This window comes from Palaemon carinicauda, chromosome 10 (assembly GCF_036898095.1).
Source record: "Palaemon carinicauda isolate YSFRI2023 chromosome 10, ASM3689809v2, whole genome shotgun sequence".
In the NCBI taxonomy this organism is placed as follows: domain Eukaryota; kingdom Metazoa; phylum Arthropoda; class Malacostraca; order Decapoda; family Palaemonidae; genus Palaemon; species Palaemon carinicauda.
In genome coordinates, this window is record NC_090734.1 from 83,785,489 (window position 1) to 83,803,935 (window position 18,447).

Sequence of the window (18,447 nt, forward strand, 5' to 3'; positions counted from 1 at the left end):
TATTATTATTATTATTATTATTATTATTATTATTATTATTATTATTATTATTATTATTATTATTATTATTATTATTATTCACCACTATCATGCAAAAAAGTCACCAATCACACACCTACATAAATATCATTCAGAATGAAATTACGTAACTTTCGATGAAAAGAAAACCCACTGACACAAATTCCTGACATTGCCTCACAGCTAGATAAAATTAAATTGCAATAAGACCAGTTTCGCTTTTCCCGAGGAATTTCTTTGATCAAAGGAGAAAACATTCTTTTCTTTAGACGAGGTAAATGGAGGGGAAATCTCGATCTGCTCTAGAAGAAGAAGAAGAAGAAGAAGAAGAAGAAGAAGAAGAAGAAGAAGAAGAAGAAGAAGAAGAAATAGTACTCCCAGATCGCCTAGGATGCTTGAAAAAATGCAGTTAAAGATGTCTTGGATTCTGTTTCATAGTTCCATCTTGGAAAATATCCATATATGTCTTTCACATTGCTATTAAAATCATCCATATTGCTAGTTTTATTGCATCATAGCCAATATATCAAATTTCTGAGGTAAAGATAAGGTATACTCCAAAAGATGTTTGTGAAATTTTGAAAGATCTGCAGGCATACGCACTGTCATATTATTATTATTATTATTATTATTATTATTATTATTATTATTATTATTATTATTATTATTATTATTATTATTATTATTATTATTATATTTTTTCCCTTTATCACAGTCTTTTCAACTAGGTGGTATTTATAGTGTAGGGTTCCGGGTTGCATCCTGCCCCCTTAGGAGTCAATCACTTTTCTTATTATATAGGCCGTTTCTAGCACCACAATCTTCTGCATGAGTCCGGGAGCAACTTCAGCCTCTAGTTTTTCTAGATTCCTTCTCAAGCATCTTGGGATCATGCCTAGTGCTCCTATGATAATGGGTACAATTTCCACTGGCATATCCCATATCCTTATTTTTATTTTCAGGTCTTGGTACTTTCCATTTTTTCCTTCTCTTTCTCTTCAAATGTGGAGTCCCATGGTACTAAGACATCAATGAGTGATACTTTCTTCTTGATTTTGTCAATCAACGTCACATGTGGTCTATTTACGCGTATCACCCTATCTGTTCTGATACCATAGTCCCAGAGGAGCATTACCTGATAGTTTTCTATCACTCCTTCAGGTTGGTGCTCGTATCACTTATCTTGCACAGGCTCCAGTGGAGGGCTTTTGAGGTGAAGGGAAGGTACCCACTTCTGAATCCGTTTGTCCATGTACTTTAGAAACGACCGAAACCTTAGTATCTTTAGTAATGCTGTGCCAACTGAACTTCGACCTTAGGAGATGTGCAGTAGATCGGCTCGAGGAATATGAGACGCCATGGAAGAGATCAAACACCTGTTGGTTCATGGGGGCAGGTATCCAAGGTCAGGACCTACCAGTACTTGATATATTATAGAAAGGTAGTGTAGGAGTCGTCAAGGGCGTCATCTTCCCAACAGAGGGATGTACAGGATGTCTTGCATGCTAGGTTCTCTGGATATTTTCATTGGGTTTCTGACAAGGCGTTGTTATCCAATCTAAGGTAGCAGGTAGGTAGAAGGTTGGCCAGGGCATCATCCTCCCGTTGAGATACTACCGCCAGAGAGTTATTGGGTCCTTTGACAAGCCAGACAGTACTACATCGGATCTCTCTCCTTGATTACGGATCAGTAACCTTTGCCTATACATACACCGAATAGTCTGTCATATCCTTTCCGTATTCTCCTCTGTCCTCATAAGCCTGACAACACTGAGTTACCAACTATTGTTCGCTGAAGAGGTCAAGCACTATACTGTAATTATTTAATAGCTACTTCCTCTTAGTAAGGGTAGAAGAGCCTCTTTAGCTATGGTAAGCAGCTCTTCTGAGAGAAGGACACTCCAAAATCAAAATCATTGTTCTCTAATCTTAGATAGTACCATAGCCCCTCTACCATGGTCTTCCACTGTCTTGGGATAGAGTTTTATGACTTAAGGGTACAATTTGACATACTATTCTATCTATTTTATCTCACTCTTTTTTTATCTTGATATTCTACATATGAAAGATCTATTTTAATGTTTTTTTCTGCTCTTAACTTCAACTTTATCTAAACTCTTCTAGTTCATCTTTCAGCCTTTCATCCATCTTTCTCTCTAATCTCTTTGGAATAGGCATATTATATATTTTCATTACAACTGACGTGAGTCTGAGGCCTCTGTAATTACTGCCATCAGCCAGGTCTCCTGTTTTGCCATTTTCATAAAACACTCCTAACTCCCATTCATCAGGGTTTTCCTCTTCATGCCACATTTAAATGAAATAATCTTGCAAGTACTCTATGAGTCACTCTATTTACAGCCAGTATCATCTCAACAGTTAATTTATCATAACTAGGGGCTTTCCATCTCTTTAGTTTTTAATGAAAGCTTTGACTTCAAACACTCTGAATTCATTCATGGGCACATCAAGGTCTTCATCAGATAAAGGTACATCAATCAATTTATTCCCTTCGTATCACCCATTCATGACCTCACTAAAGTTGCCTTTCTTCATATTATGTTGTTATAACAGATCCCTATTTTTTGTTGATTTGTATGTTTCTTCTCCTTTGTCCCAATAGATATTTAATTAATAGTTCTATGAGCACTTATTACACCATAGCCACTCCCTGAATTCATAGAATTGTCAGCCTCATCTGCATTCTTGTCTAAATATTATCTTCAGTAATTCTAGGCTCTTCTTTTGACCTCAATTTCAATATTGGAATACTTAGCATGCTCTAACTTGTAATTTTCATTATATTGCTCGAAAACATTCAACAATCAATTTGTTTCTTTGCCTCATTTTTACAGATTCCAAGTATGATTTAATATTGATGGCTTTCATTTTTATAGCTGCATTTCCCTATATCACACTATTCTTAATTAAATGTCTGCTCTTCGTCACTTCGAGTCTAAAAGTCTTCAAATCGATTCCTACATTTCTTTGCAAATGTTTCTCTTTGCTCATTTTCTAAAGCTTAGTTGTATCAATTATAGGTGTTCTATCTACATTCCTGTTGGGTATTTTTAGTTTTAATTTAAATGTAGCAAGGAGCTGAATATCACTGCCAATATCTGCACCTCTATACATTTATTTTCCTTTGTCAGTCTTTATTTATTAGTATGTGATCTATTTTATTTCTGTAATAGTTATACGGTGAGGTTCATGTATATTCGTGGATATCTTTGTGCTGGAAAAGAGTACCTCCAAGGACAGGATTATTTTTCGAACAAAAACTTGTAGAATGTATTCCATGTTCAATTCCAACTTCGCCAAGACCCACAACATCCATCATATTATCTAAACCTTGATTATTCCTTCCAAATTAGCATTGAAGTCACCAATCCCAATTTTCATCTCTCTCTCTCTCTCTCTCTCTCTCTCTCTCTCTCTCTCTCTCTCTCTCTCTCTAGGATATCATCTATTAAACTCAGCATTTCTTCATAGTATTCATCTTTTCCTTCTTGAGGTAATCATTTGTTGGTTGGTGCATAGCTAACTATAATAATCATTTTACACAGCTTTCATTTGAACTTTTTAATTAGCAATCTACTATTTTCTGGTCTCCACTCCGTTGATACCTCTTCTGACCTTGATATCAAAATCTTTACTATCCTTTCCCTTTCAACTTCATCTGTTCTTCCTAAATATATATATATATATATATATATATATATATATATATATATATATATATATATTTATATATATATATGAATATATATATATATATATATATATATATATATATATATATATATATATATATATATATATATATATAAATATATATATATATATATATATATATATATATATATATATATATAAAATATATATATATATATATATATATATATATATATATATATATATACATATATATATATATATATATATATATATATATATATATATATATATTTATATATATACATATATATATATATATATATATATATATATATTTATATACGTATATATGTATATATATATATATATATATATATATATATATATATATATATATATATATATATATATATATATATATATATATATATATATGTATATATACCAAAGGCACTTCCCCCAATTTTGGGGGGTAGCCGACATCAACAAAGAAACAAAACAAAAAGGGGACCTCTACTCTCTATGTTCCTTCAGCCTAACCATGGACACAACCGAGTTCACCTGGTACTGCTAGGGCGTCACAGCCCAATCTCCCACATTATTCACCACAGATGAAGCTTCATAATGCTGAATCCCCTACTGCTGCTACCTCCGCGGTCATCTAAGGCACCGGAGGAAGTAGCAGGGCCTACCGGAACTGCGTCACAATCGATCGCCATTCATTCCTATTTCTAGCACGCTCTCTTGCCTCTCTCACATCTATCCTCCTATCACCCAGAGCTTTCTTCACACCATCCATCCACCCAAACCTTGGCCTTCCTCTTGTACTTCTCCCATCAACTCTTGCATTCATCACCTTCTTTAGCAGACAACCATTTTCCATTCTCTCAACATGGCCAAACCACCTCAACACATTCATATCCACTCTAGCCGCTAACTCATTTCTTACACCCGTTCTCTCCCTCACCACTTCGTTCCTAACCCTATCTACTCGAGATACACCAGCCATACTCCTTAGACACTTCATCTCAAACACATTCAATTTCTGTCTCTCCATCACTTTCATTCCCCACAACTCCAATCCATCACTTTCTCCTATAGAACTCTCTTTACATTCATGCCCAACCCTCTATTTTTTACTACTCCTTTAACTGCCCCCAACATTTTGCAACCTTCATTCACTTTCTGATGTACATCTGCTTCCACTCCACCATTTGCTGCAACAACAGACCCCAAGTACTTAAACTGATCCACCTCCTCAAGTAACTCTCCATTCAACATGACATTCAACCTTGCACCACCTTCCCTTCTCGTACATCTCATAACCTTACTCTTACCCACATTAACTCTCAACTTCCTTCTCTCACACACCCTTCCAAATTCTGTCACTAGTCGGTCAAGCTTCTCTTCTGTGTCTGCTACCAGTACAGTATCATCCGCAAACAACAACTGATTTACCTCCCATTCATGGTCATTCTCGCCTACCAGTTTTAATCCTCGTCCAAGCACTCGAGCATTCACCTCTCTCACCACTCCATCAACATACAAGTTGAACAACCATGGCGACATCACATATCCCTGTCTCAGACCCACTCTCACCGGAAACCAATCACTCACTTTATTTTCTATTCTAACACATGCTTTACTACCTTTGTAGAAACTTTTCACTGCTTGCAACAACCTTCCACCAACTCCATATAACCTCATCACATTCCACATTGCTTCCCTATCAACTCTATCATATGCTTTCTCCAGATCTATGAACGCAGCCTACACCTCCTTACCTTTTGCTAAATATTTCTCGCATATCTGCCTAACTGTAAAAATCTGATTCATACAACCCTTACCTCTTCTAAAACCACCCTGTACTTCCAAGATTGCATTCTCTGTTTTATCCTTAATCCTATTAATCATTACTCTACCATACACTTTTCCAACTACACTCAACAAACTAATACCTCTTGAATTACAACACTCATGCACATCTCCCTTACCCTTATATAGTGGTACAATACATGCACAAACCCAATCTACTGGTACCATTGACAACACAAAACACATATTAAACAATCTCACCAACCATTCAAGTACAGTCACACCCCCTTCCTTCAACATCCCAGCTTTCACACCATCCATACCAGATGCTTTTCCTACTCTCGTTTCATCATGTGCTCTCCTCACTTCCTCTATTGTAATCTCTCTCTCATTCTCATCTCCCATCACTGGCACCTCAACACCTGGAACGGCAATTATATCTGCCTCCCTATTATCATCAACATTCAGCAAACTTTCAAAATATTCCGCCCACCTTTTCCTTGCCTCCTCTCCGTTTAACAACCTTCCATTTCCATCTTTCACTGTCTCTTCAATTCTTGCGCCAGCCTTCCTTACTCTCTTCACTTCTTTCTAAAACTTCTTCTTATTCTCTTCATATGACTGACCCAATCCCTGACCCCACCTCAGGTCAGCTGCCCTCTTTGCCTCACGTACCTTGCGCTTTACTTCCACATTTTTCTCTCTATATTTTCCATACTTCTCTATACTATTACTCTGCAGCCATTCTTCAAAAGCCCTCTTTTTCTCTTCCACTTTTACCTTCACTCCTTCATTCCACCATTAACTGCCCTTCCTCATGCTGCCTACAACAACCTTCTTGCCACATACATCACTTGCAATCCCAACAAAATTTTCTTTTGCTAACTTCCACTCCTCCTCTAAATTACCAGTTTCTCTTACTCTCACCTCGTCATATGCCATTTTCAACCTTTCCTGATATTCACTTTTTACCCCCGGTTTTATTAGCTCTTCAACCCTCACTAGCTCCCTTTTACATCCACCTACTCTATCCCCCATTCTTTTGCTACAACTAATTTTCCTTCCACCACAAAATGATCAGACATACCGTTAGCCATACCCCTAAACACGTGCACGTCTTTCAATCTTCCAAACATTCTTTTAGTTATCAACACATAATCCATTAATGCCCTTTCTACTACTCTTCCATTTGCCACTCTTACCCATGTATACTTATTTTTATCTTTCTTTTTAAAAAAGCTAGCACTTTTTACCATCTCTTGTTCAACACACATATCTACCAGTCTCTCACCACTCTCATTTTCACCTGGTACGCCATACTTCCCAATGACACCTTCTACCTCTCCAGCGCCCACTCTAGCATTTAAGTCACCCATGACAACTACATAATTCCTTCTACCCAGTCCTTCTACACACCTAGTTAATTCATTCCAGAACTCATTCCGCTCTTCTTCACTTTTCTCACTACCTGGCCCATACGCACTGACAAACGCCCAACATTCCCTACCCAACCTAACCCTTACCCACATTAACTTAGATGATATCTCCTTCCATTCCACTACTTTACCTGTCATCCATTCACTCAGCAATAACGCCACGCCCTCTCTCGTTCTTCCCCTTTCAATCCCAGACTCTCAACCAGACATTTCACCAAACATCACTTCACCCTTTCCTTTCATCTTTGTCTCACAAAAGGCCAATACATCCATCCTTCTACTTCTAAACATACTTCCAATCTCACATCTTTTACTCTCTATCGTACTACATCCACGCACATTCAAACACCCCAAAACTAGAGTGCAGGAAGCAGCCACTCTCCCCCCAGCTCCATCTCTTTGTCTTTGTCTCGTAGGATTTTTATACAGGAGAGGGGGTTCCCAGCCCCCTCGTCCCGTTCCTTTTAGTCGCCTCTTACGACACGCAGGGATAACGTTGGCGCTATTCTAATTTATATATGTATATACCTGTATATATATATATATATATATATATATATATATATATATATATATATATATATATATATATATATATACACATGATAAATTTTGCACATTTAGACGTGTTTGTCATATTCAAATAAGCCATATATTTTTTATACATTAATATATGGAATCTCTTAACGACCTCGGGATCAGAGCCTCAGGTGAAATCACACAAAGACAAGAGGCTTGGTACCGGCTGGGAGTCGAACCCCGGTCCAGCAAACTTGTATAGACAGTGACTACCACTTGGCTTCGTGGCCAAGTGGTAGTCACTGTGGCTCTGATCCCAGGGTCTTTATGAGAATCCAGACAATATTGTATCAAAAATACATGGCTTATTTGAATATATATATATATATATATATATATATATATATATATATATATATATATATATATATATATATATATATATATATATATATATATATATATATATATATATATGTAGAAAGAGAGAGAGAGAGAGAGAGAGAGAGAGAGAGAGAGAGAGAGAGAGAGAGAGAGAGAGAGAGAGAGAGAAAGAGAGAGAGAGAGAGAGAGATTATGTTACAAGGATTTTGGATGTCTCAAAAACTCGTTAGTCCATCCACAGAAAATTCATTTGCATTTTGGTAGAGCGATTTAGTTTAAGCATTCAGAGAGTTCGCATGGTCTTATACATTATGTATAAATATGCAATATATATATATATATATATATATATATATATATATATATACATTATGTATTAATATGCAATATATATATATATATATATATATATATATATATATATATATATATATATATATATGATAAATTGTTTTCACATTTAAACGTGTTTCTTTCATATTTCAAATAAGCCATATATATTAATACATTAAAGTCTGGATTTTATTAACGACCTGGGGATCAGAGTCCCAGGTCGTTAAGAGAATCCAGACTTTAATGTATTAATATATATGGCTTATTTGAAATATATATATATATATATATATATATATATATATATATATATATATATATATATATATATATATATATATATATATATATATATCATTAATTCTCTCACTTCATTGACCGATATCGGTAATTTCCCTCCTCACTTTTGAACCATCCTAACGATGTCTTGGTTGTTTAAACATCAGGCCACGTTTCGGGGTAAGAAGGGCATGATGTATCCAAGCTGGGTCTGGCAAGGCGACGCCAGTTTTGTTGCTGGATGTACTAATGGGCACACACACAGATTCAACCTTTTCTGCCCTTTCCTCTTTCCTAATTACAACCCCTCTCACCAATTTATAACTACATTATATATAGATATGCAATATATACATATATATATATATACACACACACACACACACATATATATATATATATATATATATATATATATATATATATATATATATATATATATATATATATATATATATATATATATATATATATATATATATATACATGGTATTATTTTATTGTATTACAGGGCAATGTAACCTAAGAAAAAAACTACTTTTTCTCCTAGTAAAAATTACACTCTCTTCGAAAATGACACTTGTTCTAGTCGCAAATAAATAGTTTCAGATATATATATATATATATATATATATATATATATATATATATATATATATATATATATATATATATATATATATATATATATATATATATATATATATATATACCCTACGATAGTGGGGGACCCCCAGTAGGAACTCGGGGTTTTGGGTGGAGAAAACATACTAGGGAAACAATATGAAAACGTAAAACAAGTCTTTTCTTTTCTATACATTACCGTCTTGGATGTATAATAAACGAAGGAAAAGACTAAACGGTATAACTGGATAAACTTTGGAAGCGCCATTGCAAAGGCTAAAGGGTACCTGACACTTGCACGCATTTGTGGCACGCACTGGCACGCATTGATGCACGAACTAGCGTGAACGAGTCGTGAAAATGTCGTGAACAGTGCTAGAACTGGCGTGCCAGTGCGTGCCATGCATGCCCAGAACTTTGAAATGTTTAAAGTTTTTGGCACGCATTGGCACGCACAAAATAGTCGTGAAATAGTCGTGAACGATGCGCGAACTGGAGTGAACTGGAGTGAACAGTGCGGGAACTGGTGTGAACTAGAGTGAACGATGCGGGAAGTGGCGTGAACTTTATAATGAAGAGAAACAAAAAGGAAACGAAAAAATTAATGAAAAGGAAAGAAAAATAAACCTAAAAAATTTTTATATATGCCGTTTTAATGTGAAAAAAAAAGATATCTTATTTCAAACTATTTCTATGACTTTATAATGAAGAGAAACAAAAAGGAAACGAAAAAATTGATGAAAAGGAAAGAAAAATTAACCTATTAAATTTTCATATTTGCTGTTTTAATGTGAAAAAAATGATATCTTATTTCAAACTATTTCTATAACTTTATAATGAAGAGAAACAAAAAGGAAACGAAAAAATTAATGAAAAGGAAAGAAAAATAAACCTAATAAATTTTTATATTTGCTGTTTTAATGTGAAAAAAAATTGATATTTTATTTCAAACTATTTCTATAACTTTATAATGAAGAGACAAATAGGAAACGAAAAAATTAATGAAAAGGAAAGAAAAATATAAACCTAATAATTGTTTATATTTGCTGTTTGAATGTAAAAATAAAATGATGTCTTATTTCATGCACACACTTATTTTCCTCTATTGCCAATCAAGAGCCAAAACTTTTTTTTTTAAATAAAAATGAACTGAAAAATAAACCCAAGAAATTTTCAAGTTTGCTGTTTGAATGTAAAAATAAAATGATGTTTTATTTCCTCAACATACTTATTCTTCTTTATTACCTTAAAATGAAGAGCAAAACTATTTTTTTCTGTTTGCTGTTTTAATGTAAAAATAAAATGATTTCTTATTTCAACATACTTTTTTCTCTATTACCTTAAAATCAACAGCCTAAAAACATTTCATGTTTGCTGCTTTTATAGTTAAAATAAAATGCTTTCTTAATACTTGTACATATTTTATTTCTGCTATTTATATGTAAATCAAATGCTTTCTTATTGAAACAAAAATAAAGGGCAACAAAAAATACAAACGAAAAAGATACGTTTCTTCTCCTCAATGCAATGGTGTCTCTGACAGAAAGCATTGTTGTCTCTTCCGAAGCCAATCCAAGAATGTCCTCGGGTTGGAGAAGCCCCGTTTTTATATGGAGTGGCCAATTTGTGAACTGGCGTGAACTGGCGTGAACGATGCGTGAACGATGTGGAATGATGCGCGAACTCGCGTGAACGTGTCGTGAACTTCTCGTGAACTAGGCGTGCCAATTCGTGCCATGGCGTGAACGTTGCGTGAACTTATCGTGAACGATGCGCAAACTGGAGTGAACTGGTCGTGAACAGTGCGGGAAAAACCCCAGTGCGTGCCACTTTAAATGCGTGCCAGTGCGTGGCAAAAATGCGTGCAAGTGTCAGGTAGGCTTATGTCTCATGAAAAAATACAGTAACCAGAGCTGTCAATGTGTGATGTAGATCAAATGCTAGCATAACATGCTAACATTAGCAGTGTTTTTCATTTAATTTTACATTACCTTCTTGGATGTATAATAATCGGAGGAAAAGACAAAAAATGTATAACTGGATAAACTTTGGAAGTGCCGTTGCAAAGACTATGTCTCATGAAAAAATACAGTAACCAGAGCTGCCAATGTGTGATGTAGATCAAATGTTAGCGTAACCTGCTAACATTACCAGTGTTTTCCATTCAATTCTTCTCATTCTACTAGTCGCTCCCGTACGTTCGTTTGTACATAGCAGGTTTCCACCTTCTACGCAAAACCCCGCCTCCCTGCGCAGAGACTTTTCCTCAACCAATAGGATTTCCTCTTCTCTAATCGTGAAATGTAACTATTCGTCTCTCTACCAGCTCTGTTCAAGTCTATTACTTGATTAGTTATGTAATACCCTCGTATACATATTACGTTTAACCCAAGTATTACTCGTTTTATTATCAAATACCTTACAAAATCATCTCATTTTATATACCCATCAAATATTAGATATACATTCCCTTTTATCTTCATATAATACTTTTATACATTTTGTTATTACCTTGTCACTCCCAGATTTCCCATAAATACTTGCTCTGAACAAGTTTCCCATTCCGTTCATTCATGTTTACTCTCTAGACTCCGTTGCTTTTCCGTTAACCTATCACGAACCCATACGTATGTAAAGTTTGCACAGGTTGATTAATATTTCCCTACTCCCACCTTTCAAGAAGCCCTTTTGCGTGGAAACCTTTGCCCGATTCACGTCTTTGTTAGTTCAAGTGACGTCTTCTTGCGTATTTTACAGTTGAAGTTTTAGAAAATTTTAACGACTTCAGTAATCCATACTTGAAAGTATTTTGGTGGATTCTAATGTTGATAATTTTCTTGAATCACATAATGTAATATACAAACTTTTACAGTGTTCCAAGTCCAGTACTAAACTAAGGCAAAACAGTTAAGACGCCACAGACTCAGTCACAACACCCCCCGTGACCCACAAATTACGTCGTCACGGTCATAAAAGTAAGTCATTAATTTCTTAAACTTTAATGGGTTAGTATTACTATATTTTGTTAGAGTAGAAAGCTCAGCATTACCTCTTGCCAGTGCATACAAGGTTGATGTTTTATCTTCCTGTGATCGTAAGTGAGGAACAAGAACCATTATATTTAACGTTGGTAATGTTATCGTAACATTACTAATGTTAGCGTGCGCAGCTCAACATTACCGTTTGCCAGTACATGCGAGCTTGATGTTCTATTTTCATGCGAGCGAAGCGAGCTAATGACGGAACAAGAACCATTATATTTAATGTTAATGTAACAGTACTGACGTTATCCTAACGTGAGTGAAGTGATTAAACAAAGAGCATTATATTGGGTTTGTGACCTGGGAACTTCTAGGTTAGGTTAGGTGGGTTTGTTAGGTTCTGTACACTTTTTGTACTTTGTATTTTTATATACATTGTGTCAAAGGGTATATGGAAAAATTCTTTAAAATGAACATGATAATATTACCGTATCATTGCTAACGTTAGTAATGCCACCGTAACGTTGGTAACGCTGTGTATCGTTTGTAACGTTGCTAATGTTATCGTTCGCAGTACATACGTGAGTGAAGTGACACCGAATTTGAACCAGTCATTATATTTTAGCATTTTAACAAAATATATATGTAACAAAAGACATTATATTTAAACATTTTAACAGAAAATATGTTTTCCTGTAGCAAATAACGTGATTTAACCGGTTTTCACCTTCATTTCATCCGTAATAACAGCAACCAGTCCGTATACTAAAAGTTAGTTGGAATGGTCGTTCTGTTGGTTTGCGGTTGAAATTCGATCAAATCACGTTATTTACTACAGGAAAACATATATTTTCTGTTCGAAATCAGAATCTGTAATACAGTAAAACTTAAATATATATATATATATATATATATATATATATATATATATATATATATATATATATATATATCCTCTTTATTACATAAGGTATATATTTGAAGCAATTTTGAATTTTATTCTTTTCACATGTTGAAAAAACAAATGAGAAAATAACTGCCCATAAACCAAGAAGTAAACCAATAACAAAATACCATGTTAAATAATGATCATGTCTTGTTACGGGTCGCTACAATAATCACAGGTCTGCCCCCCTTTGGGGGCCCCTTCCCTCCGAGAAAGGACTGCCTGCCTTGAGGTAACGACGTTATGTCTTCCAAAATCAATCTCGTAACGACGCTGCTCAGATGAAAGCTTCTCTAAGCCAATTTTGCGGCAAAGCTGAAGATTTTCTATTTTTATGTGAGGAGTTACTAAAGAATATTTAAAAGGATGTATTCAAAAAAAATTTCATAGATATGCATATATATATATATATATATATATATATATATATATATATATATATATATATATATATATATATATATATATATATACATATATATATATATATATATATATATATATATATATATATATATATATATATATATATATATATATATATATATATATATATGTTTCTGTGTGTGTTTGTGTGTAAGTGCGCGCGCGTGTGTGTGTAATTGGGGTTATGTTATAATACTATCCGGTATTTAAGAACTTTTATTCCAGTTGTCACCAAGTTGTGGAATGATTTTCCTAATCAGGTAATTGAATCTGTGGAATCTTTAAAGTTCAAACTTACAACAAATGTTTTTTTGTTTAACATGCTGAAATCGGTCTCTCTTTATAGTTTATATGCGGAATATATATTTTAATGTTATTACTGCTATTGAATATTTTATATCAATTGTTCAAAAATTTTCAATAGGTTAAATATTCATTTATTTTATTTCCTCACTGGGCTATTTTTCCCCGAGGGAGCATTTGTTCTTATAGTATCTTCTATTCAAACTAGGATTGTAGCTTTCATTATGACAACAACAACAACAACAACAACAACAACAACAACAACAACAACAATAATAATAATAATAATAATAATAATAATAATAATAATAATAATAATAATAATAATAACAATAATAATAATGATAGTAATATAGAAAATAATAATGATGAAAATAATAATAATAATAATAATAATAATAATAATCAAAATGATGATGAAAATAATAATAATAATAATAATAATAATAATAATAATAATAATAATAATAATAATAATAATATCTATACAAATAATAATAATAACTTATGGAACCCGTTTACATTACACGAAATTTTATTTTCAATACTAATTATCTTGTTCGTAACCTATACAGGCTTGAATAAAATGTGAAAAGATTTGACCTGTATACTTATTTTAAAAAATGAGCAATACAAGAAACAATTTACAAAACTTCTTTATATACAATATGTCTAGTGAAGGTAGTTCCTCTTCTCTGGCCATGAGTAGAATTATTCTGAGGACAAATTTTCATTCTTACACTGTTCATAGACCTCACTCATGAGAAGGCTACATAAAGTTGTCCAAGAGTAACGCATGGTTTTGGTAGGTAGATCCCAACCTTATCGAAAGTCTGTCCTTGGGCTTTATTAATGGTTATTGAATATAATAAGCGAACGGGATATTGAGTTATGTCTAGGAAGATTTGAAGGTAAGGTTGATCAGAATTACAAAAAAATCTTATACAATAAGAATGGAATAGTCGTTAAACGAAAAGGGCCGAGATTAGTTTTTTAATCTACGTTAGGGAAATTGTTAGGACTTAATTTTTGTCTTATATCTAAAAAAGGAGTCCTGTGCTAAACACAAAAGTGAGAAAGCTATATAAGATGTGATTTGGTTAAGTAATCTAAGTCTAATGTGAATTTGTAAGAGCATACCTTGAATTTATTTCCGTTTTCTGTAAAGCATGACACAAAATGAACAACACACACGCTAACGTATTAATATACAGATAATAATAATAATAATAATAATAATAATATAAAATCAATGAAAATACTACTACTACTACTACTACTACTACTACTACTACTACTACTACTAATAATAATAAAAATACTACTGCTACTACTACTACTACTACAAATAATAATAATAACAGAAATACTACTACTACTACTACTACTACTACTACTACTAATAATAATAATAATAATGATAATAATAATAATAATAATAATAATAAAAATACTACTGCTAATAATAATAATAAAAATACTACTACTACTACTACTACTACTACTACTACCACTACAAATAGTACTACTACTACTACTACTACTACTACTACTACTACTAATAATAATAATAATAATAATAATAATAATAATATTAATAATAATATTATCATTGCTATATATTAACTTAATTCATCATGACTAACAAACAGATAAAATTCACACCAAAGGGGCTGTATTTGTAGATATCTGCATCTATACTGAGAAAATTAGTCGAAGGACCATTTGTCTAATAGTTTTCAGCAAACCACCTCCTCATATAAATGGCGGGATAATTGGCTTGCGAGTAAAGTTGCTATTATTCATAATTGCCTTACGTTTAAATTTCATAGAAATACATAGCTCCAGGCTTATTTAATTACGCACCGGCGATTAGCTAAAGGGAAGAGTATAATTAAATTCAAATTTTTTCATGAGATGCGAAATGAAATTTATGAATAAATATCTGTGTTTTCATATATATATATATGATCTACCAAATATCTTCTCTGATTCAATGTTAAGAAAGGAGGTGTTTCATAAAATACTTAACAAATTGAAAAAAACTAACTAAGCTAGAAAAATACTCTTTTCGCGAAAAACTATGGATAATCGCTCATAATTCTTGGTTTATAATAGGTAGTAAGTTGGCCAGGGCACCAGCCACCCGTTGAGATACTACCAATAGAGAGTTATTGGGTCTTTTGACTGGCCAGATAGTACTACATTGGATCCTTCTCTCTGGTTACGGTTCATTTTACCTTTGCCTGTACACTCACACACCGAATAGTCCGGCCTATTCTTTACATATTCACCTCTGTCCTTATACACCTGACAACACTGAGATTACCAAACAATTCTTCCTACTGCACTGTAATTGCTCAGTGGCCACTTTCCTCTTTGTAAGGGTAGAAGGGACTCTTTAGCTATGGTAAGCAGCTCTTCTAGGAGAAGGACACTCCAAAATCAAACCATTGTTCTCTAAGCTTGGGTAGTGCCATAGCCTCTGTACCATGGTCTTCCACTGTCTTGGGTTAGAGTTCTCTTGCTTCAAGGTACAATAGGGCACACTGTTCTATCTTATATCTTATTTCTCTTCCTCTTGTTTTGTTAAAGTTTTTATAGTTTATAAAGTGATATATATTTTAATATTGTTGCTCTTCTTAAATTATTTTATTTTTCCTTGTTCCCTTTCCTCACTGAGCTATTTTCCCTATTGGAGCCCATGGGCTTATAGCATCCTGCTTTTCCAACTAGGGTTGTAGCTTGGCAAGTAATAATAATAATAATAATAATAATAATAATAATAATAATAATAATAATAATAATAATAATAATAATAATATGCAAAAGAATTAATTGCAATTTTATCTTTTCCTAATTCATATTATATACTAATAAACACTTTATATACTCATTCCTACATAGGGCATTCATTCACGATTTAGAAGGTACGGATGAGAGTAACAGTGATTGACTTTTATACGTTGAATAGCTTGATGTTGATATAATATATATATATATATATATATATATATATATATATATATATATATATATATATATATATATATATATATATATACATATATATATATATATATATATATATATATAATATATATATAATATATATATATATATATATATATATATATATATATATATATATATATGTATATATATGTATATATATATATATATATATATATATATATATATATATATATATATATATATATATATATATATATATATATATATATATATATATATATATATATATATATATATATATATATATATTTATATATCTTTATATATATATATACCCTTATTTACTTATCTATGCATATATATATATATATATATATATATATATATATATATATATATATATATATATATATATATACTTATTTATCTATATATGCACATATACGTATATATATATATATATATATATATATATATATGTATATATATATATATATATATATATATATATATATATATATATATATATATATATATATATATGTATATATATATATTTATATATACATATATATACATATATATTTATATGGTTTATATATATATATATATATATATATATATATATATATATATATATATATATATATGCATACATTTATCTCTGTGTGCTTGTGTGTGTGAAATCAATATAGGAATTATTACTTTTTGTATTGACAAAAGAATCAGGAAAATTTGAAATTATAAAAATTATGAAAAAATATAAAATCATAAATAATATATATTTATATAGAGTGTATATATATATATATATATATATATATATATATATATATATATATATATAAATATATATATATATATATATATATATATATATATATATATATATATATATATATATATATATATGTACATATATATATATATATATATATATATATATATATATATATATATATATATATATATATATATATATGCATACATTTATCTCTGTGCGCTTTTGTGTGTGAAATGAATATAGGAATTATTACTTTGTGTATTGACTAAAGGATCAGGAACATTTGAAAATATAACAACTATGAAAAAATATAAAATCATAAATAATTTATTGACGTTAAACTAAAAAAATAATAAGTATAAGACACTACACAACTTTCACTGCAGCATATGTCGAATAAATATATGTTATTTCAAAAGAAACAGCTCTTATTGTATTTTTCTTCTCCGAAGGACTGGTTGGGTTTCCTATGGACGAGAACCGGAAGGAAACATTGTCCAATCAAAGACTCTTATTCGGTCCAGAAGAAAAGAGGACGCGACCATCCTTTATGTGTTTCTTGGTGATCTACGGGCTCAAAGATATTCTTTATTCTTTGAATTCTTTTCTCTCTCTCTCTCTCTCTCTCTCTCTCTCTCTCTCTCTCTCTCTCTCTCTCTCTCTCTCTCTCTCTCTCTCTCAACAAAATTGACGATTCAAAACAAACATTGGCCAGACTACTTCGATACTGACGTCGAAATCCATCCCTCTGCGGACTAAGAACGATATATAATCTCTCATCTCTTTCCGGATTCCACCGAGGAATCCCAGGTAGTAGCATATCCCTTGCGAACTCTAATCAGCAGCAAATGCCGAGAATAACACTGTAGGCTATGCTAGACTTCCGGGCAGAGTTCGCATTTTGGGAATATTTATATTTGCAGGAAGCGATGGAAAGACTTGTCT